The 21,146-nt window shown below is 44.8% G+C and overlaps 2 pseudogenes; both read right to left on the bottom strand.

The window, feature by feature from the left end:
• Positions 1–2,591: 2,591 nt before the first annotated feature.
• LOC124689453 lies at positions 2,592–8,094 on the bottom strand (annotated as a pseudogene).
• Positions 8,095–12,603: 4,509 nt separating this feature from the next.
• On the bottom strand, positions 12,604–15,437 carry LOC124689452 (annotated as a pseudogene).
• Between the last annotated feature and the right edge of the window lie 5,709 nt (positions 15,438–21,146).

The following is a 21,146-nucleotide window of genomic DNA, read 5'->3' as shown; positions in this document are numbered from 1 at the left end:
TACTTGCTTTGCTTTGTTTAGGACATATGTACATGGAAACCATAGGTTGGGCATACTTTACCATAAAATAGGCTCTGTTTGAGCCGTGGCGGGAGTTTCCACATTCAGATCCTGGATTTTACCAAGTGCTAGCCCATGTATGCGGAAATCGTCAACGCCGGGTACATGCAAGGTTAGCCAAACCTTACATCACACTTGTACATATATGTTATGGGCAGATGCAAGTTTTCCAACAATTCGACGCTCCGGTGATCCGTATCTTGGGAAACCCTAGGGCGGGGACCCCGCGATCTACCCCTATAGCTTTCTCCGTGCGAGAGTTTACCAATGTAATTTTTTACTTGTTTTGGTTTATTTAGGACATATGTACATGGAAACCATAGTTTGGGCATACTTTACCATAAAATAGGCTCCATTTGAGCCGTGGCGGGAGTTTCCACATACAGATCCTGGATTTTACCAAGTGTTAGCCCATGTATGCGGAAATCCTCAACAACGGGTACATCCAAGGTTAGCCAAACCTTACATCACACTTGTACACATATGTTATGGGCATATGCAAGTTTTCCAGCGATTCCGATGATCCGATGGTCTGTATCTTGAAAAACCCTAGGGCGGGGACCCCGCAGATCTACCCCTATAGCTTTTTCCGTGCGAGGGTTTACCAATGGATTTTTTTTTGCTTTGCTTTGTTTAGAACATATGCACATGGAAACCATAGGTTTGGAATGAAATAGGCCCCGGATGAGCCGTAGCAGGAGTTTCCACCGATTCGGACGCTCCGGTGGTTTGTATCTAGGGAAACCCTAGGGCGGGGACCCCGCAAATCTACCACTAGGGTTAGGGTTAGGGTTTGAGTTAGGGTTAGCAATGGACTTTTTTTCTTTTTTCTAGGACATATGTACATCGATAGCGGATGTTGGGCCCTGCGGCTCCTGTCGACCCGTCTACGAAGAGCGTCATTCGTGGGATCTACATGAGCCATCTACCATTTTTTTCCTTTAAAAAAGTAACTATTTTTACATAATTCATACTAGTACATAAATAAAACAAACATAATATAAAGTAAATGAGAGAGAAGAAAAAAAGAAAAAAATGTATGCCGAGGGTGGCCGTCGGCATAGGTGGGTGATGCCTATGCCGAGGGTGGCCCTCGGCGCCTCACTGACGCCGTGACCGAGCCGTCCCTGCCGGAGCGGGACCGGAGCAGATGCCTGTGGTACGCCGACGGCCGGGAATACGCCGAGGGTGGCCGTCGGCGTAGCTCTCTCTACGCCGAGGGTTTTCATACGCCGAGGGGCTCGGTGGGCTGCTGCCATGGACCGGACGTACGCCGACGGCCCCGACATTTGGCCGTCGGCGTACGCCTCGGCCGTCGGCGCAGCGAGCCATTCCTGTAGTGACATGGCATGTGATAGGTGGTGAGTAGGTGGTCTACTATCATCGCACGGAGGTTTCACGTCATACTAAAATGCGCCCCATGTAGCTGCTTCCCAAATAAAAACCGTTTGGGCACGCTAAAAATGAAAAGATGGTCGTCCGTGGATCGGCTTAGAAATCCGTGTCCAGGATCTTGCTTCCCATCCTAGGGACCACACACATACAAGCAGAATGTGCTAAATATTTTTGCACCTTCCTTTATTCATACAGCCCAATAGTATGGTTACTCATCGAAGGTGTCTCGCCCAACGTGCCTCCAATTAAGCCATCACGGACAGTCAACTTGTTCCTGGTGCAATGGGCAAAGAGGGGCACGCCCATAATCAGCAAGAGTCATACGAAGCAGCCACGGGTCTGACCAAAATATTTTGTTTTCGCTGTTGCCCAGGTTAAATTCCATGGATGCATTGAACAGCTGCCGCACCTTTGTGTCGATGGGTAGCGGACGGCCTTGCCAAGGGTTACCTGAGCATGAAATTTCGAGACTCAGGCCACCAAAGCTGGTTGGCTGACAAATCGCCTTCCAGCTGACTAGGCATTTGCCCCCAGTCGCCACTTCTTTATTCTCCCACAATAAACCTTTCCTCAGCTTCTCCATTTTTTTCCTAAGCCACACTGGCAGATCGATGACAAGCATCAGAAAGACTGCCATTGCTGAGAGGGCATGCCTCACGAGAATGAGCCTGTCTCCGAGCCAGAGGTGCAAATGTTTCCACGATTTTAGCTTTGAGCAAAGCTTTTCAAAGGCATCTTGCAGATCAACTTTCCTTAATCTTTTGTCAGATAAGGGAATGCCCAAACATTTGCACGGAAAGGAAGCGATTTGATAGCCGAAGCAGCTAATATCTGAGATGTCGAGGTTGTGACAATGTTGAAACTGCTCAATATCTCTTTTATTCATGTATGTTGTTGCTATAGTGGCCGGGGAAATCTTGGGTCAGTTTTGGGTGCTTCTTGTGCTCTCAGAAAACACAATCAATTCAATATTATGAATCGTCGAGAGAAACAGAACCAGAGCTGGAAAAAGCGAAACCATGGGGGTTCATCATGACCCACTAGTACAAACTGTATTGACAGGTGCATTAATTCATTACACAATGTTCACATGACGCGCCTAACGGAGAAAACAAAATACACACATACGAGCAGAATGTGATAAATATTTTTGCACCTTCATTTATTCATACAGCCCAGTAGTACGGTCACACCAGGCACCAGCATCAAGGTAACATAATTTTGTCGAATGTCCCACTCAACCCGTGGCCTTCCCTTTCATCCTGCCCAAAGTAACAACCACAAACACATATGTGTTGTTGTAAACCTTGTCGGAGCGGCGGAAATAGGCAACTCTCCATGCTTTCTTGAATGGGCTGTGCTCCGGTGTCCCCCCCTGCGAACGACGTTCAGGTGGTAAACGTGTGTTTGGTTCGTGACCAGAAAATATGGATGATCCCATCCCAAAAGCCGAATATTTCTGAGAAAGGCTGGACCATATGATCCGTGAATTTCATGACTAATCTCACTAGCCGCCTGAGAATCCATGGCCGTCGACGCGACTCCGACACCTGCCACCGTCGTATGTGTGGCTCCCCAGCTCAGCGGCGGCCACCATGTCACGGCGAGCGGTGGGCTTGCTTTTCCACGTGGCTCCCCAGCTTGACATCGGCGGCCTCCGGGCGCGGTAGCGGCGGGCTTGAATTTCAACGTGGCTCCCTAGCTGCGGCGGCGGCCTCCATGGCGTGGCGAACAACGAGCTTGCTACGTCTGCGTCACACCCAGTCGACAGAAACGGCCTCGCTAAATATGTGCGGGTAGTGACCTTGCTAGGCACGGGTAGGCGGCCGCCCGCTAGGTCCGGCCTCCACCACAAAGGGAAAAGGACCCGTTAATTACATATTAACCGGTGTGTTAATGGCATATTTATCTTTTTCTATTAATCGTTAATTAAACATATTGTATCCCATCCTATCCTGTACATGTTTGCCCATGAACCAAACACACATGTTAAGTCAACCCACGAAGGGGTATCAGCAGATCCTAACCGTCTAAATTGAACAAAGTTTAGAGGGGGGAGGGGGGGGGGACACCGGAGCAATAGCCTTCTTGAATAACAGAGCGCAAAACACGATCCACATGCCAGCAAGAAATCCAGACCCAAGGCCAAAGTAAAAGAACAACACTGACTCAGAAACCTTCTCCCTTCTATGTTGATTCACATGCTCTAGTGTATTGTCTCCTGAGCAATTCCTTTCAAGAGGAGGGCCGCACAGACCAATGTTGCCAGTGTATATGGACGAGTTCTGCATGTACAAGGTGTCAAGTTGACTTCCTGGCGGCATTCTTCCTTCAAGACTGTTATATGACAAGTCCAAGGAGCTTAAATATGTCAAATATGACAAGCTTGTCGGGATTTCGCCAGAAAGGTTGTTCCTTGATAGGTCTAGTGATTCAATTGATTTCATAAGCCCAATGTTCGTAGGAATTTCCCCACTCAGCTGGTTCCAAGATAAGTTCAAATTCAACAATCCGTTAAGAGAAGTTATCCCATCTGGAATTTCACCGACTAACTGATTGAGAGATAGGTCAATACCGACCACATCAAAAATTCCAAACCCATACTTAAGTTCTTGGCGCTTCATCACGATGGGCCAAACTTCTCTAAATTTACCTACATAGCCAGTGTACCATACAGACATGTCAACCCCTGGCCTCCTTGGATGTTTCTGAGTCATTGAAGTTAAATTTGACAAAGACCAAGGCATAATCCCAGACATACTATTGCCTGCCAAGCTCAGTTAGCGAAGGCGCTTAAGATTTGTGATAGTCACTGGAATATCTCCAGACAACAAGTTGTGACTTAACTGCAGAAAGCGCAAGTATACCAGGTCGCCAATCCATAATGGCAATTTTCCATAGAAATTATTTGTTGAAAGATCCAAGAAAGCTAAACTCGTGTAGCTCTGAAGTGCAGACGGAAACTTGCCAAAAAATCTATTGTTACTTAAGTGGAGGAAAACCAAGTTAGGATTTTCAGAACACTGAGGAAGCTCTCCCTCTAGAAGGTTATCTGATAGATCTAGGACAAGTAGGCTCCTTAACTTGCAGAAAATAGCTTCAGGAATATGGCCATTGAAGTAGTTGAACGATAAAGTCAATTCTATTAATCCCGGAGCTCCATATTCTGAAGGCAGAGGGCCGGAAAAAGAATTGTTCGATAAATCCATGTGCTTTAAACTTTTCAGAGTTACCAGGTGTTCATGTGTGATCCCACCATCCAAGTTATTGTTGCTAAGGTCGAGCTCGATCAAATAACTGAGCGTTCCAATCTTGGATGGCACATGTCCAGTGAGAAGGTTATTAGAAAGAGTAAGGTAGACTAGTTCAGTGCAACTCCCTATGTCTAGTGGTATAGGTCCAGAAAGGTGGTTGCTAGAAAGAGAAAGATGATGCAATTCTGTGTAGTTCCCCATTTGTAGCAGTATATTTCCAGTAAGAAGGTTGTTAGACATAGCTATGGAACTTAATCTAGTGCAATTCCCCAAACTTGGTGGTATAGGACCAATGAGATGGTTGTAAGAAAGGCGAAGGTACTCTAACCTAAAGCAACTTGCTAGTCGGGATTAAAAATCAATTTCCATAAAAGTGAATTGTTCTGTTTCGGTGATGCCCAAAACGATATGACTCTATATACAGAGTTGTTTGGTTGTGGGCAAGGCCAATTTCCTATTCGCTATTTGGGTATTCCGATTCATTATCGGAGACTAACAATTGTTGAATGGAAAATTGTGGAAGAAAGATTACAAAAACGCCTTAGTAGTTGGAAGGGTAAATTGCTGTCCCTCGGAGGGAGATTGGTTCTCATTAATTCAGTACTGACAAATATGGTACTGTATATGTTATCATTCTTCCTCGCTGCCAAAAGGAATTCTGCATAAACTCGATTATTATCGATCCAGATTCTTTTGGCAAGGGGACAGCGAGAAAAAGAAATATCGACCGGTTAAATGGAGTGTAGTCTCGTAGTCCCAAAGATCAAGGTGGACTTGGAGTTCATGACCTAGAGGTCAAGAACTCAGCTCCGCTAGGTAAATGGCTTTTTAAGCTTCTTACCGAGGATGGGATTTGGCAAACTATTCTTCGTAGAAAGTATATTGGCTCGAAGGCGTTATCCCAAGTGGTTTGGAAACCCGGGGATTCCCACTTCGGGCTGGTCTCATGGCGTCTAAGAATGTTTTCTTTCGTCATGGTACTTTCTCTATTAAGAATGGAGAACAGATACGCTTCTGGGAAGATGTTTGGTTAGACAATGCTTCCTTGAGTGAGCAGTATCCTGCCTTGTATAGTATTGTTCGTCGCAAAGGTGATACCATTGCCACGAGTAATGGCTACCTCACCTCCAAATGTGACGTTTAGAAGGGTTTTGCTTGGACAGAGGCTTGTTGCATGGAATGATTTAATTCAACGGTTGGGAGATATTCAATTATCAACTGAACCGGATGAATTTAGATGGAATCTTCATGTAGATGGCACTTTCTCAGTCAAATCCTTATACAATGCGATTCTTCATTCTGATATACCGGTTGATAATAATAAGAAAATCTGGAAGATGAAAATACCACTAAAAATAAAAAATTTCGGATGGTATCTTCGTCGCGGAGTTATTCTTACCAAAGATAATCTTGTCAAGCGGAATTGGCATGGAAGTACTAGGTGTGTTTTTTGTCAACAAGATGAAACTATTAAACACCTTTTTTCCAATGCCATTTTGCGAGATCTATTTGGTCAGTCATCCAAGTTGCATCTACCCTGTATCCCCGACTAGTGTAGCCAATGTCTTTGGCAATTGGCTCCACGGTATCGATTCAAGGTTTAAGTTGCTTCTTAGGGTGGGGGCGCTAGCAGTTATCTGGGCACTCTGGCTAAGTAGAAATGACAAGATTTTTAACGATAAAAATTGTTCTTTGTTGCAGGTCATCTACAGATGTACAGGTATTCTCCGTTTGTGGTTACCTCTTCAGCGGATGGAGAACCGAGACCTATTTACGGAGGTCTGTACACGGTTGGAGGCTACGGCGAGGGATACTTTTTCCCTACATGGGTGGCAGCATAGTCTACGGATTGCAGCACCACCCACACCATAGGCGATTTATGATTCATCGTTCCGATATGTATTTCGCCTAGTTTTCCTATTTTTATATTTTTGGTTACAGACTCTTTGAACAGCTGTGTGCATCCTGGTTATGCAGAGGCTGGATGTAATTGCTTTCCCAAAAGTAATAAAGCATCCTTTATCGAAAAATCTCTAGCGGTATACCTCCAATAAGATTGTTATTGGATAGAGAAATGTACCACAGACTAGTGCAGTTCCCTAGTTCTAGCGGTATATGTCCAATAAGATGGTTGCTAGAAAGGTCAATGAGATTTAAATGACACAAATTTCCTATGCTTAGCGGTATGGGTCCTGTTATGTTATTGTAAGAAAGGTCAAGATAAGTTAAGCTTGCTAATTGACCGAATTTGTTTCTCATAGTTCCAACCATATTGTTGCTCCCCAAACCCAACTGTTGCAATTTGTTGGATGAACATTTTGGCAGTTGATCCACAAAGATTATAATGTTTCCAGAGGAGAGACTTCCATCAAGCCACAGTGATTCCAAATCACATAGATTTCTCAAGTCGACTGTCATTGTTGCCGTGTTACATATTGTGTTGGCTGTCTTATCAAAATCGCCAGTTAACGGATTAATAAGTGGTGGATAGCAGCCAAAATCTAGCATTTGGAGGGAAGTCATATTTCCTAGTTCATTAGGAAATGGACCAGACATAGAGGTTTTAGAGAGGTCAAGGTATGTAATGCTTGTTACGTTCCAAAACCAAGCGGATGCAACTGGATGGACAAAGTTGTTAGACGAGAGATCAAGGTGATGAAGATTTGTGAGGTTTAGGTGTTCACGGAACTGGTTTGCACTTGATAGTGAGCAGGAAGCGAGGCTGAGATAGTCCAAATATGGAAGCATGTTCAGAAAAAGAGGCCAATCGGCAGGAATCGAGCTGAGATTCATGTAGCTCAAATCAAGGTACACCAACAGAGGTAGATGGGATAACCATGGGATGTCTGTTGAGTACATCCTCCCGGAGTTAGAGAGGTCGAGATATTCCAGCTTGGAAAGGTTACCGAGCTGTGGAGGCACTATACCAGTGAAATCCATATTGGAGAGATCAAGATGCCTCAAGTTCTTGAGGGAACCCAAGAACTCGGGAATAACATAATAACGCCCAGTTAGATATGTCCAGTTGAGATTGAGGTATTCAAGATGCTCTAAAAGAAGCAAGGAAGAACTGATCTGGCCTTCCAAACTTGTTCTGCCAAGATCAAGCTGGATGACATGCCTGGTTACGTTGTTGCAAGTGACCCCGGCCCATCGGCAGCAATCCTGTTTCCCTGGTTGCCACGATCTAAAGGTAGTTGTAGTCCTGACTGACGCCTTGCCTGAAGGCCAGCAAGGCATCCCGCTCGTGCCCTATGCAGCTCCCACCGGCCACATGGGTCGGCTCGAGCTGACGTGCGTCGGTGACGAGGAAGAAACTGCTACATGCTGCTGCTGCTGCTGCTGCGGTTAGAAGCAAGATGAACAGGGCAGGCGAGTGAAGCATGGTGGACATGGTGGTGTTGGTGCAGCTAGGAAGGTTGGAGTTTCAATTCAGTTGCACTACCAAAAGAGAGTACATGCTTTTCTGGTGCCACACAACGTAATGGTGCACTTATAAGGGCCGAGACATGTACATAGAGGTCGGGTTGAAGCCGTTCATTCCATTGCAGATTTTTTTTCGTTGATCTTATCTTCTTATGTCTTTTGGCTGCAGCAAACCACCCATCGTCGATTGCCGGTCAAGATCAGCGGTCGCTCTTCCATAGACTTATAGTGATCACTTTAGTGGCACTGTGGCAGAGACAAAGGCAGCTAGTACTAATAGTAGTAGTAGTGGTTACACGTAACCCATGAACTGCTTGCAAAAAACTGAAGTCGTCGGTCAGTCATAGAGGATTATTCAGTTGAGAGATGCTTGTGCGGACGCCGTTAGTCGTCTTGCCCGCCGTGGCTGTTACGCTCGAGAGCGAAGGATAGTAGGCGGTCGCTTGTGCGGAGGCCGTTAGTCGTCTTGCCCACCCTGATACGCCCGAGAGAGCAAATAATAGAACAAAACCTAGCCTTCTAGTTTTGCTGCTCACACGTTCTATTAGGACGCGTTTGGTAGGCTGGACGCCCACTGGCTCGCATCGGCCCAGAAGAAATCGGTCCGTTTGGTTGCCTGAAGGTCCTCCGCGTTGTGGTCCAACCGGTTCTCAAAAAACCCTCGGGATAGGTCCTGGAGGAACGCCCGAATCGGCAGTTCCCAGCGGGCCTATCCTGTTTTCGTGCGATTTTGCACGTCCTCGTGCAACGGTTGCACGCGTGAAGAAGCGCGGGAGACACCGTGTTGTCTTGGCCCTCGCTCCCCACTTCAATTCACCGGTTCGCTCATTTTCTCTCCATATTCAACTCTATCAGTGACACTCAGAGCGATGTCGCATCAACCGTCGCCCATGGCCTCCTCGCCTCCTTAAGCTCCAACGCCGATGGATCCAGCCGTCCGGCCGACAGTGACGAGGTCCAACAAGGCGCTCCTGCACATCGTTCGCGAGTACGAGGCCGGCGGCGCAGATCGATGCCGGTCATGTACCGGTGTGTTGAATCGGCTGTCGTCGGTCGCGACCAGGCCGGCCGGCATGGCAACTCGCAGCGCGGCTGTCGCCACTCTTCACACCGTCGGGATTCCATCGGTGGATCCCTCGACTCCGGGGGTTTTTCACCCCTGCCCCCTAGGGTTTCCGTCGGCGAGGGCGGCGGCAATGGCGGTAGGTGCACCGGGCTCCAGCAGGGAGATGGAGCCCCCGCCGGGGTTCGCGTCGACCCCGATGCACGCGCCGATGCCATGGGGCGTGTCGCGTCCGGCTGCTCCGAATGGCGCGCCGCGCTTCACGCCGCCGCCGTTCGGCCGACCACGTGCTCGTCGGCAGCCGACAACTCCCTCGGCACCCCGCTTCCCGACCGCAGCACCGGCGCCCTACCAGCCGACCGCTACTCTGGCTCCGCCAGATTTAGAGTGCGACATCCTCGAGGACATGCCAACACCGGTGCGCGTCCTCCTCCTCCGTCGAGGCCGCTTTCACTCCACCCCATCGTAAGCAATCAATCCCTCCCTCATCTGGTACGTGGTAATGTAGATCGATTCGATGACATTGTAGATCAGATAGTTGTCCAGCTGCTCCGATTGATGTGCATGCAGATAGGATTCATGTCAATGTGCGCTGCATGTGTAGTGTTAAGAGATGTATGTCATGGACATGACAATGTCAAGTCCATGATGGAGCTTGAGCTTGTCATGGCCATGCCCCATCATGGAGCTTGATAATGTCAAGTCCATGACATTGCTTGATATTGGCATGCCAAACAACATGGACTTGACATTGGCATGCCCCATCATGGAGCTTGAAATTGGCAAGTCCATGATGGAGCTTGACATTGGCATGCTCCATCATGGACTTGACAAGTCCATGACATTGCTTGACATTGCGATGCTTCATCATGGACTTGAAAATGTCATGTCCATGACAGTGGCATGACGATCTTGTGATTGTCTTGGCCATCATGGAGTTCATCCATGTCTTATAAAGCAAGTATGGCTAACACTTTGCATTATCATTGCATCTGCAGAACTGGCTCTTCCTAAAAACATTCCCAGAAGGGCCCATACTAGATGCAATGGGCATAGCCGTCCGGGTACAGCTTCGTGACCCCAATGATGGGTTCATGGAAGCGCACCGGAAGATCACCGCGCCAAGGGTTCACGCCGGCCGTCCTGTTGACCTGGGGCACGCTCCTAGGCAGCGGGTGTCGGCGTTCTTCGTGCAGCTTAAGAGCCCGGACCTCCTTGCCCTTGCCGTGCTGCCCTACATGGAGCAGCACCTGATCAGCAAGTACAAGCTAAAGAACAATAGCCCACCAGTGAAGGTGTGCTTGTATATGGGCGAGCGCTGCGGGTGGAAGGTGCAGCTCCAGTGGAGGGCCGAGCGCGTCGGCTTCATCAAGTCCTGGAGCGAGTTCGTCGCCAGGCTTGGCCTCCGCGTCGACGACACGATCGTCTTCACCCCTAAGGACGACGGCTTCAAGGTTGACGTCTTCAGGAAGGAGACTTCGTGCTACAGCATCTTCAGCTGAAGTAAGCATCGCGAGGGCCCTTATGTTGATCCTCGCCGCTAAGGTTATGTGCTTGATCCCTGTCTCTAGTGATGTCTGATTCTTGCTGTTAGTTGTTGTTTTGGCCTCCAAGAGGCTGTTAAATACTTGATTTTGTGCATATGTAATTCGAATGTTGGCTTGTAGAGGCTGTTGGATATTGCTTTTGGATATGGGTAGTCTGCCCCCAGGTTTAAGTAGGTGTCTTGCCACTCTGACGCTAGGATTAGGTACTAAGTACTATGTTCGTTATGTATAACTGTGTGTTGTGCTTATGCCTGTGTTTGAGCTCGTGTGTGATGGTAAGGTCACCATATTTGAATGGGGTCCAAAATGGCGACCAAACACATGTGTTGTGGCTGAACAGAGATGGAACACTTTATCCAGGCATCCAAACAACATGTACTTCTATTCGGATCGATGCAACACAGGATACCAAACACTAGGCCGAATGTGGCCCGTGACCCATTCGCGACGTGCAGTGTTGCTCGTCTCACTGCGCAGAATTTTGGCCCAGCCTACCAAACGCGTCCTTAATTCACCGTAACAGTTCTGCTATATATCTCTTAGTCGATGTCGAGAACCAACGACAGTATTTATAACATTTTCTGAAGTCTGAGAAAGAACATTATGCTTTTTACTCTTTATTATCGGCTATGTATCGGTTCTGTTTTTTTACTCTGGCAATCACCCTGGTGGCGACCACACCTACGTAAGTGTGCGCCGTCTCTTATCTGCGAACTGCATAGCCAGAACGCGGTGCGACAGTTGTTCCCGATACGAACCGTGGTGGCATGAGCGGAAGCCGTCCAGTGACAGTAGAGGAGGCACTCCGAGCAGCAAATTCCACTTCCACCCCGACCCACGACGCAATCTGAGTTTCGAGTGGAGCCATTTAGAGGAGCTTGTCGAGAAGCAGACAACTGCGGCATACATCGGAGAGCATTTGCTACGACGGCAGCAAGAAGGTCGAGCCACCCAGCAGACAAGACGACAGAACCATGGCACGTCATCGCCTGTCCGACTTCGTCAATGATCATGGCCAACACTTCGAGCTACAGATCTCAGACCACAAGGGGTGGCCAAGGTAAGTTTGGGGCAAGCAAGCCTTCAACACGGCATTCCATTATTACTATCAAAACTGAAATTCGTAGTCCAATGCCAGAACTTGGTACTCCGTTAGGGTACCGAGGGGTAAGAGTTATCATAGACAAACGAAATAGCCTGAACTTGCAGCGAGAAGCACCAAAACGTGACTCAATCACCCAATAGCATTACTGCAAAAGTTCATGAGATAATTTCCCCGTCAATACCTCGAAAGAGAACTGGTCACAAACAAAATGAGTGATAATTACTCGCCGCGGAATTAAAGCTAGATTCGGTCAGAACTCAGAACACGCTCCACTAAGTTCAAATGGCAGCCACTCATTTTGTATTGGAGTATATTACTCGTATTGTTCTCCGCAAAAGTGCTAGAGATGTTCAGTGTAGCAACCATTGAAAATGTAGTTTTAAACTAACTCGCTCTCACAGTTCATTTTGCTGTGCATGACTTTTCCTTCGGACTCTGTCCCTTGCTCAAAGCTCAAACAGTCTAGCAGCAGACAACACACACCACGTTATTTCAGTATTACGAATCGCCAGGACAAAATGAACCGGTCCGGAAAACTCAAAACCATGGAGGTTCATGATGCCTCACATATACAAACCAATAACGGCTACACAAGCATTACACAAAATTCATATTACAAGTCTACCAGAGAATAATATAATATTGGCACAAGATCTTCATCTATTCATAGGGCTTTATTTCTTCATAGAGCTCGACACTAGGGCACCAACATCAGCCTGGCATTATTTACTTCTAGCACCACTCAACTTGTTGTTACTCTGCTGTTATCCTGCCCAAAGAAACAACCACAAACACATATGTGTTGTCATATACAGCTTGTCGAACAGGCGAAAAAGGGCAACCCTCCATGCTGTCTTGAACAGTAGAGCGCAAAACACGACCCACAAGCCAGCAACAAATCCAGACGCAAGTCCAAAGTAAAAGAACAACACTGGCTCGGAAACCTTCTCCCTTCTTTGTTGATTCTCATGCTCCGGTGTACTGTCTCCTGAGCAATTCCTTTCAAGAGGAAGTCCGCACAGACCAATGTTGCTAGCGTATATGGACGGGTTCTGCATGTACAAGGTGTCAAGTTGACTTCCAGCTGGTATTCTTCCTTCAAGATTGTTATATGACAAGTCCAAAGAACTCAAATATGTCAAGTCTGACAAGCTTGATGGGATTTCCCCAGAAAGTTTGTTCCTTGAGAGGTCGAGTGATTCAAGTGATTTCATAAACCCAATCTTTGCAGGAATTTTTCCACTCAAATGGTTCCATGATAAGTTTAAATTCAACAACCCATTAAGTGACGTTATCCCTTCTGGAACTCGACCAACTAATTGGTTAAGTGATAGGTCTATGCCGACCACATCAAAAACTCCTCGGCCATACTTAAGTTCTTGACGCTTCATCACAACAGGCCAAACTTCTCTAAATTTACCAACATAGATAGTGTACCATACAGATATGTCAACCCCTGGTCTCTTTGTATGATTTTGGGTCATTGATGTCAAATTCGACAAAGACCAAGGAATAACACCATCCATATTGTTTCCTGCTAAACTCAGTTGACGGAGGCGCGTAAGATTTGTGATAGTCATCGGAATATTTCCAGACAACAAGTTGTGGCTGAACTGCAGAAAGCGCAAATGTACCAAGTCACCAACCCATAATGGCAATGTTCCATAGAAACTATTCACTGAAAGATCCATGAAAGCCAAACTTGAGTAGTTTTGAAGTGCTGGCGGGAACTTGCATGAAAAACGATTGTGATTTAAGTGGAGGAAACCCAAATTAGGCTTCTGGGAACACTGAGGAAGTTCTCCCACTAGGAAGTTGTTTGACAAATCCAAGACAAAAAGATTTGTCAAATTGCAGATAGATTCAGGAATACGACCACTGAAGTAGTTGAAGGATAATGTCAAGTCAATTAATAATGGAGCTCCATATTCTGAAGGTAGAGGGCCTGAGAAAGAATTGTTGGATAAATCCATGTGCCTTAAGCTTTGCAGAGTAGCCAGGTGTTCCTCTATGATCACACCATCCAAATTATTGTTGCTAAGGTCGAGCTCCAACAAATTACTGAGCATCCCAATCTTGGATGGTACAGGCCCAGTGAGATGGTTATTAGAAAGAGTAAGATACTCTAGTTCAGTGCAACTCGCTATGTCTAGTGGTATAGGTCCAGTAAGATGGTTGTGGGAAAGAGCTATGGAACCTAATCTAGTGCATTTCCCTAGGCCCAGTGGTATGGCTCCGGTAATACTATTGTAAGAAAGGTCAAGGTGCTCTAATCTGGTGCAACTCCCTATCCCTAGCGGTATAGGTCCAATAAGATTGTTATTGGATAGATAAATATTCTGCAAACTAGTGCAAGTTGCCAGTTCTTGTGGTATACTAGTAAGATGGTTGTTAGAAAGGTCAAGGTACTCTAAATGAGACAAATTGCCTATGCTTAGAGGTATGGATCCTATAATGTTATTGTAAGATAGGTCAAGCATAGTTAAGCTGGTTAATTGGCCCAATCTTTCTTTCATGATTCCAACCATATTGCTGCTGCTCAATATCAAGTATTGCAATCTATTGGATGAACATTGCGGTAAATTTTCTATAAACCTTGTAATGTTTCCAGAGGAGAGACTTCTTTCAAGCCTCAGTTCTTCCAAATCACAGAGATTTCTCAAGTCTACCGTCAGTCTTGCCGTGTTACAGGTTGTGTTGGCTGCGCGAATATCTTTAGGATAGCAACCAAAAGATAGCACTCGGAGGGACGTCATATTTCCTAGTGAATCAGGAAATGAACCATATAGAGAGGTTTGAAAGAGATGAAGTTCTGTAATGCTTGTTACGTTCCAAAACCAAGCAGAAGCAATTGGATGACCAAAGTTATTATTGGAGAGACCAAGGTATTGAAGATTTGTGAGGTTTAGGTGCTTAAGGAATTGGCTTGCACTTGAGAGGGAGCAGTCCATAAGACTAAGGTATTTCAATGATGGAAGCATGTTCACCACAAGTGGCCAATCAGCAATTAAGCTGAGATTTGTTTCACTCATATCGAGATACACCAGAAGAGGTATATGGGTTAACCATGAGATGTCTTTTGAGTACATCGTCCCGGAGTAGGAGAGGTCGAGATATTCTAGCTTGGAAAGGTTCCCAAGCTGCCGAGGCACCATACCAATGAAATCCGTGAAGGAGAGATCAAGATGTCTCAAGTTCTTGAAGGAACCCAAGAACTTGGGAATACCACCATTACGTCCAGTCAGATATGTCCAGTTGAGATTGAGGTATTCAAGTTGCTCTAGAGATAGCAAGGATGAACTTATCTGGCCCAATAAAAAGCTTCTGTGAAGGTCAAGGTGGATAACATGGCCGGTTGTGTTACTGCACGTGATGCCTGCCCACCGGCAACAATCCCGGCGCCCTGGTTGCCACGACTCAAGGTAGTCGTCGGTGTCGTTGATGCCGTGCTTGAAGGCCAGCAAGGCGTCCCTCTCGCGCTCTATGCAGCTCTCACCCGCTGCATGCGCCGGTTCAAGCTGCATGCTGCTCCAGGTTGCGACCATAAGGAGAAAGCCGAACATGGCAGGCGAGTGATGCTGATGCATGGTGGTGATTGGTGCAACTAGAAAATCCCGAGTATCAATTCTGTTGCACTACCAAGAGCGATCGAGTACATGCTTTTCTGGTGCAACCCAACATGTGATGGTGCACTTATAAGGGCCTAGTCATGTACATAGAGCCGCGTGCTGATCGGTTTAGTAGCTTCTTGTATGACCATGTCATATCATTCCATCCCCGATTTTTTTTCCTTCAACTTATCATTCACGGGTGGCAGCGAGCTAGTCATCCGTCGACAATCGCCAGTCAAGATCAGGGTCGTTCTTCCGTGGACTGATCTGTGGAGGCCATGCGTACAACGACTGACCGGCCAGCGATCACAGCAGAGGCCAACGTCTAGAACTTGTACGTCTACACCTATACGTATACAAACTTCAAGTCGTCGGTTAGTCGTCTTGCCTGCCGTGCCTGGTACGCTGGAGAGCCAAGGATAGTACAAAACCTCACCCCCGTTAGTCTTATTGATCACGCGTATTATTTATGTAACAATTTTGCATTTGCTTAGTCAATGCCGATAAGTAACCATAATATACTCTCCTTACACAAAAGTATGTCTCAACTTTATAGTAGTACTCCCTCTGTACACAAAACTACGTCTCAACTTTATCAAAGTATGCATGCGTCAGGACATGGTTTAGTGTGTAGATACATGCAAATTTAGGCAGAGTTGGTACATCCTTTTGTGTATGACGAGAGTATGATTTTATAAACTCTGAGAAAAAATCGTGTTTTTTTACTCTGATCCACCATCTGTCATTTTATTAACTGGCATGGTGGCCCTCGCAAATACGAAGGCATCGTCTTTCATGTGCTGGAAGTAAGAAAAGCGTCCAAAATATATTTCTATAAACGAAATATTTTTACGGTTACAAAGCCAGGCTTTTCACGGATCTGCTGTATATATAACTAGCAGAAATGGGCGCGGCGGCACGCCGCGCCGACCTGTCATACTGTCATGTCGATTGTTGTAAGTAATACACTCGTAGTGTCATATCGATTGTTGTGAGACGTCTTTGGCGAACCTGATCTAGGTTGCCTGATTGCATCTAGATAAGCAACTGAAAAGATGTGTCCAGTACCCTAGATAATGCAATGCATGCAGGACTGAACAACCTGATGGTCACGTAAGGATGAAGTTCCACTAATTCTTTGAATTTTAAGAACACATGAAACATATTTTCAAAACTCAAAAATCTAACATAAATCTTGAGCTTTTATGCAGATAGGTAATGCGGCCTACCTAGGTGAACATACCAAAGTCCCCAGAGAACTATATATATAGCTGACTACTGGAAGCTCAAATAGGTTCAAACTGCATTGTTCATTTAGCAAGTCAATAGCAGGTAATTATGTAGAAAGAACAGAAGTGCAACTTCTATGACTTCAGATCGCTTAAGTTCAAGCAATTTTTCCCAGCGTATACAGCAGACACATGTAAAATCCCCTGGAAAATTAACCCCAGGATTAACCTTTTCAGTACCGAGTCTTTTCATGGAGGCCAACAACCCATGATAAAAACACAATTCTTCCTTTCATTCAAATCTAAATACTACTATACATGACTAAGAACATCAAATAATTTGTAGATAGTTTGTATGTTAGAGAGAAATAAAAAATAAAAAGAACTGAAAATGACAGTCAAGAGCACTCTTTACTGCCCTCTGAACACATATGATTTGCACAGATTTAAGTTCAATCTTTATGCAAAAAGCTCTCTAAAATCACACTATTACGGAAAGATATATAAGAAGACTATGCTATGACAGATATTGAAAGGTTGCCTACTAAACACTTACATATGATGGCGCATACCGTTTGGCAGTAAAATTATTAAACGAAATGGATATCATGGCACATAGATATTGGCAATTCTCTGTTTGTCTCATGATAGGTAATGCACATGTATCTGCATGAGCAATATCTGCACCCAAAAACATTTAAGGTTAATATTTACATGGAACTAATTAAGCCATAATATAATCAGAACCATTTGAGGTCATCCATGCTAGGTGTGTTGCCTCGAATGATCTCCCTGATCTCACACCCGCAATAAAGACTATGCATATATGTAGTTCCTTGAGAAAGCAATGATGTGAAAAAATGGCGAGATAACGCCCTCTTGAATTAAGCTTTAGCAATAACAGATCACCAACAGACATTGCGACTTCGCAAAGAACAAAAGTATTATAATTTTATACATAACTATTAAGAGTTTCTTTGAATTCAGAAATTCGGGGGTAAAAAAGATATTTCATAGAAATTTTGGTGATCTCATCTCTAAATCAAAGGCCCTTTAATGAGATGATTAATGGCAATTGTTACAGGGATATGTTCTGCTATAAATTTTGGGGATCTCATCTCTAAATCAAAGGGTCCTCCATATTCGTCACAGGAATCTGTACCTAGAAATGAATCGGAGAAGGAGAAGGCTCAGCTGTGGGCACTGATACGTCTCCAACGTATCGATAATTTCTTATGTTCCATGCCACATTATTGATGATATCTACATGATATATGCACATTATATGTCATATTTATGCATTTTCTGGAACTAACCTATTAACAAGATGCCGAAGAGCCAGTTGCTGTTTTCTACTGTTTTTGGTTTCAGAAATCCTAGTAAGGAAATATTCTCGGAATCGGACGAAATCAAGACCCAGGTCCCTATTTTTCCACGAAGCTTCCAGAAGACCGAAGAGTCAACGAAGTGGGGCCACGAGGTGGCCAGACTACAGGGCGGCGCGGCCCCAGCCCTGGCCGCGCCGACCTATCGTCTGGGCCCCTCGCGCCGCCTCTTGACCTACCCTTTCGCCTACAAATAGCCTCCGTGACGAAACCCCCAGTACCGAGAGCCACGATACGGAAAACCTTCCAGAGACGCAGCCGCCGCCAATCCCATCTCGGGGGATTCAGGAGATCGCCTCCGGCACCCTGCCGGAGAGGGATTCATCTCCCGGAGGACTCTACACCGCCATGGTCGCCTCCGGAGTGATGAGTGAGTAGTTCACCCCTGGACTATGGGTCCATAGCAGTAGCTAGATGGTTGTCTTCTCCTCATTGTGCTTCATTGTTGGATCTTGTGAGCTGCCTAACATGATCAAGATCATCTATCTGTAATTCTATATGTTGTGTTTGTCGGGATCCGATGGATAGAGAATACTATGCTATGGTAATTATCAAGTTATTACATATGTGTTGTTTATGATCTTGCATGCTCTCCGTTATTAGTAGAGGCTCTGGCCAAGTTTTTACTCTTAACTCCAAGAGGGAGTATTTATGCTCGATAGTGGGTTCATGCCTACATTGATACTGGGACAGGTGACGGAAAGTTCTAAGGTTGTGTTGTGCTTGTTGCCACTAGGGATAAAACATTGATGCTATGTCCGAGGATGTAGTTGTTGATTACATTACGCACCATACTTAATGCAATTGTCTGTTGCTTTGCAACTTAATACTGGAAGGGGTTCGGATGATAACTTGAAGGTGGACTTTTTAGGCATAGATGCAGTTGGATGGCGGTCTATGTACTTTGTCGTAATGCCCAATTAAATCTCACTATATTTATCATGTCATGTATGTGCATTGCGGTGCCCTCTCTATTTGTCAATTGCCCGACTGTAATTTGTTCACCCAACATGCTTCATCTTATGGGAGAGACACCTCTAGTGAACTGTGGACCCCGGTCCATTCTTTTATACTGAAATACAATCTACTGCAATACTTGTTTTACTGTTTTCTGCAAACAATCATCTTCCACACAATACGGTTAATCCTTTGTTACAGCAAGCCGGTGAGATTGACAACCTCACTGTTTCGTTGGGACAAAGTACTTGGTTTGTGTTGTGCAGGTTCCACGTTGGCGCCGGAATCTCTGGTGTTGCGCCGCACTACATCCTGCCGCCATCAACCTTCAACGTGCTTCTTGGCTCCTCCTGGTTCGATAAACCTTGGTTTCTTTCTGAGGAAAAACTTGCTGCTGTGCGCATCATACCTTCCTCTTGGGGTTCCCCAACGAACGTGTGAAATACACGCCATCAAGCTCTTTTTCTGGCGCCGTTGCCGGGGAGATCAAGACACGCTGCAAGGGGAGTCTCCACTTCTCAATCTCTTTACTTTGTTTTTGTCTTGCTTTATTTTATTTACTTTCTTGTTTGCTGCATTATATCAAAACACAAAAAAATTAGTTGCTAGTTTTACTTTATTTACTGTCTTGCACTCTATATCAAAAACACACAAAAAATTAGTTACTTGCATTTATTTTATCTAGTTTGCTTCATTTACTACTGCTAAAATGGCCACACCTGAGAACACTAAGTTGTGTGATTTCACTAGTTAGGCTTAATGGAAAACAACAAAAATATTAGAGATCTTTATAGTATTTATCTTGAGTTAGGACATGAGGTGTTTGAAGAGAAAATTAAAAAACCCATGGAACTTTGTTTGCAAAATAGTTGTAGCAATGTTATTAGCATGAACTCTTTGAACACTATTATTGCTAATGCTATGGAAGAATTTAAGCTTGGGGAAGCTGGTTTTGATGAGCATGATATTTTTAGTCCCCCAAGCATGGAGGAGAGAATTTACTTTGATGACACTTTTCCTCCCATTTATGATGATAGTGGTATTTTGGTGCCACCTACTATTGAGGATAAAGTTTATTATGATTATACTATGCCTCCTACATTTGATGATTATGGTGATGAGAATAATAATTATAGCTACTTTGTTGAATTTGCTCCCACTACAATTAATAAGAATGACTATGCTTATGTTGGGAGTAGTAATTATTTTATGCATGAGACTCATGATAAGAATGCTTTATGTGATAGTTATATTGTTGAGTTTGTTCATGATGCTACTGAAAATTATTATGAGAGAGGAAAATATGGTTGTAGAAATTTTCATGTTACTAAAACACCTCTCTATATGCTGAAATTTTTGAAGTTACACTTGTTTTGTCTTCCTATGCTATTCACTTTGTTCTTCATTGGCTTGTTTATTTACAAGATTCCTTTTCATAGGAAGTGGGTTAGGCTTAAATTTGTTTCATACTTGCTTTTTTTATTATGCTCTCTTTGCTTCAACTCTCATCCTTATGCGAGTGCATCACTAAATTTACTGAGCCCATCTTAATGGCTATAAAGAAAGCGCTTATGGGAGACAACCCATGTTTTTACTACAGTATTTTTGTTTTATATTTGAGTCTTGGAAGTTGTTTACTACTGTAGCAACCTCTCCTTATCTTAGTTTTATGTTTTGTTGTGCCAAGTAAAGTCTTTGATAGTAAAGTAAGTACTAGATTTGGATTACTGCGCAGAAACAGATTTCTTTGCTGTCACGAATCTGGGTCTAATTCTCTATAGGAAACTCAGAAAATTATGCCAATTTACGTGAGTGATCCTCAGATATGTACGCAACTTTCATTAGTTTTGAGTTTTTCCATTTGAGCAAGTCTGGTGTCATTTTAAAATTCGTCTTTACGAACAGTTCTGTTTTGACAGATTCTGCCTTTTATTTCGCATTGCCTCTTTTGCTATGTTGGATGAATTTCTTTGATCCATTAATGTCCAGTAGCTTTATGCAATGTCCAGAAGTGTAAAGAATGATTGTGTCACCTCTGAACATGTACATTTTTATTGTGCACTAACTCTCTAATGAGTTTGCTTGAAGTTTGGTGTGAAGGAAGTTTTCAAGGA

This window comes from Lolium rigidum, chromosome 2 (genome assembly GCF_022539505.1).
Source record: "Lolium rigidum isolate FL_2022 chromosome 2, APGP_CSIRO_Lrig_0.1, whole genome shotgun sequence".
In the NCBI taxonomy this organism is placed as follows: Eukaryota; Viridiplantae; Streptophyta; class Magnoliopsida; order Poales; family Poaceae; genus Lolium; species Lolium rigidum.
Note: the sequence above shows the minus strand (reverse complement) of the source record. Positions and strands in the feature narration are given on the sequence as shown.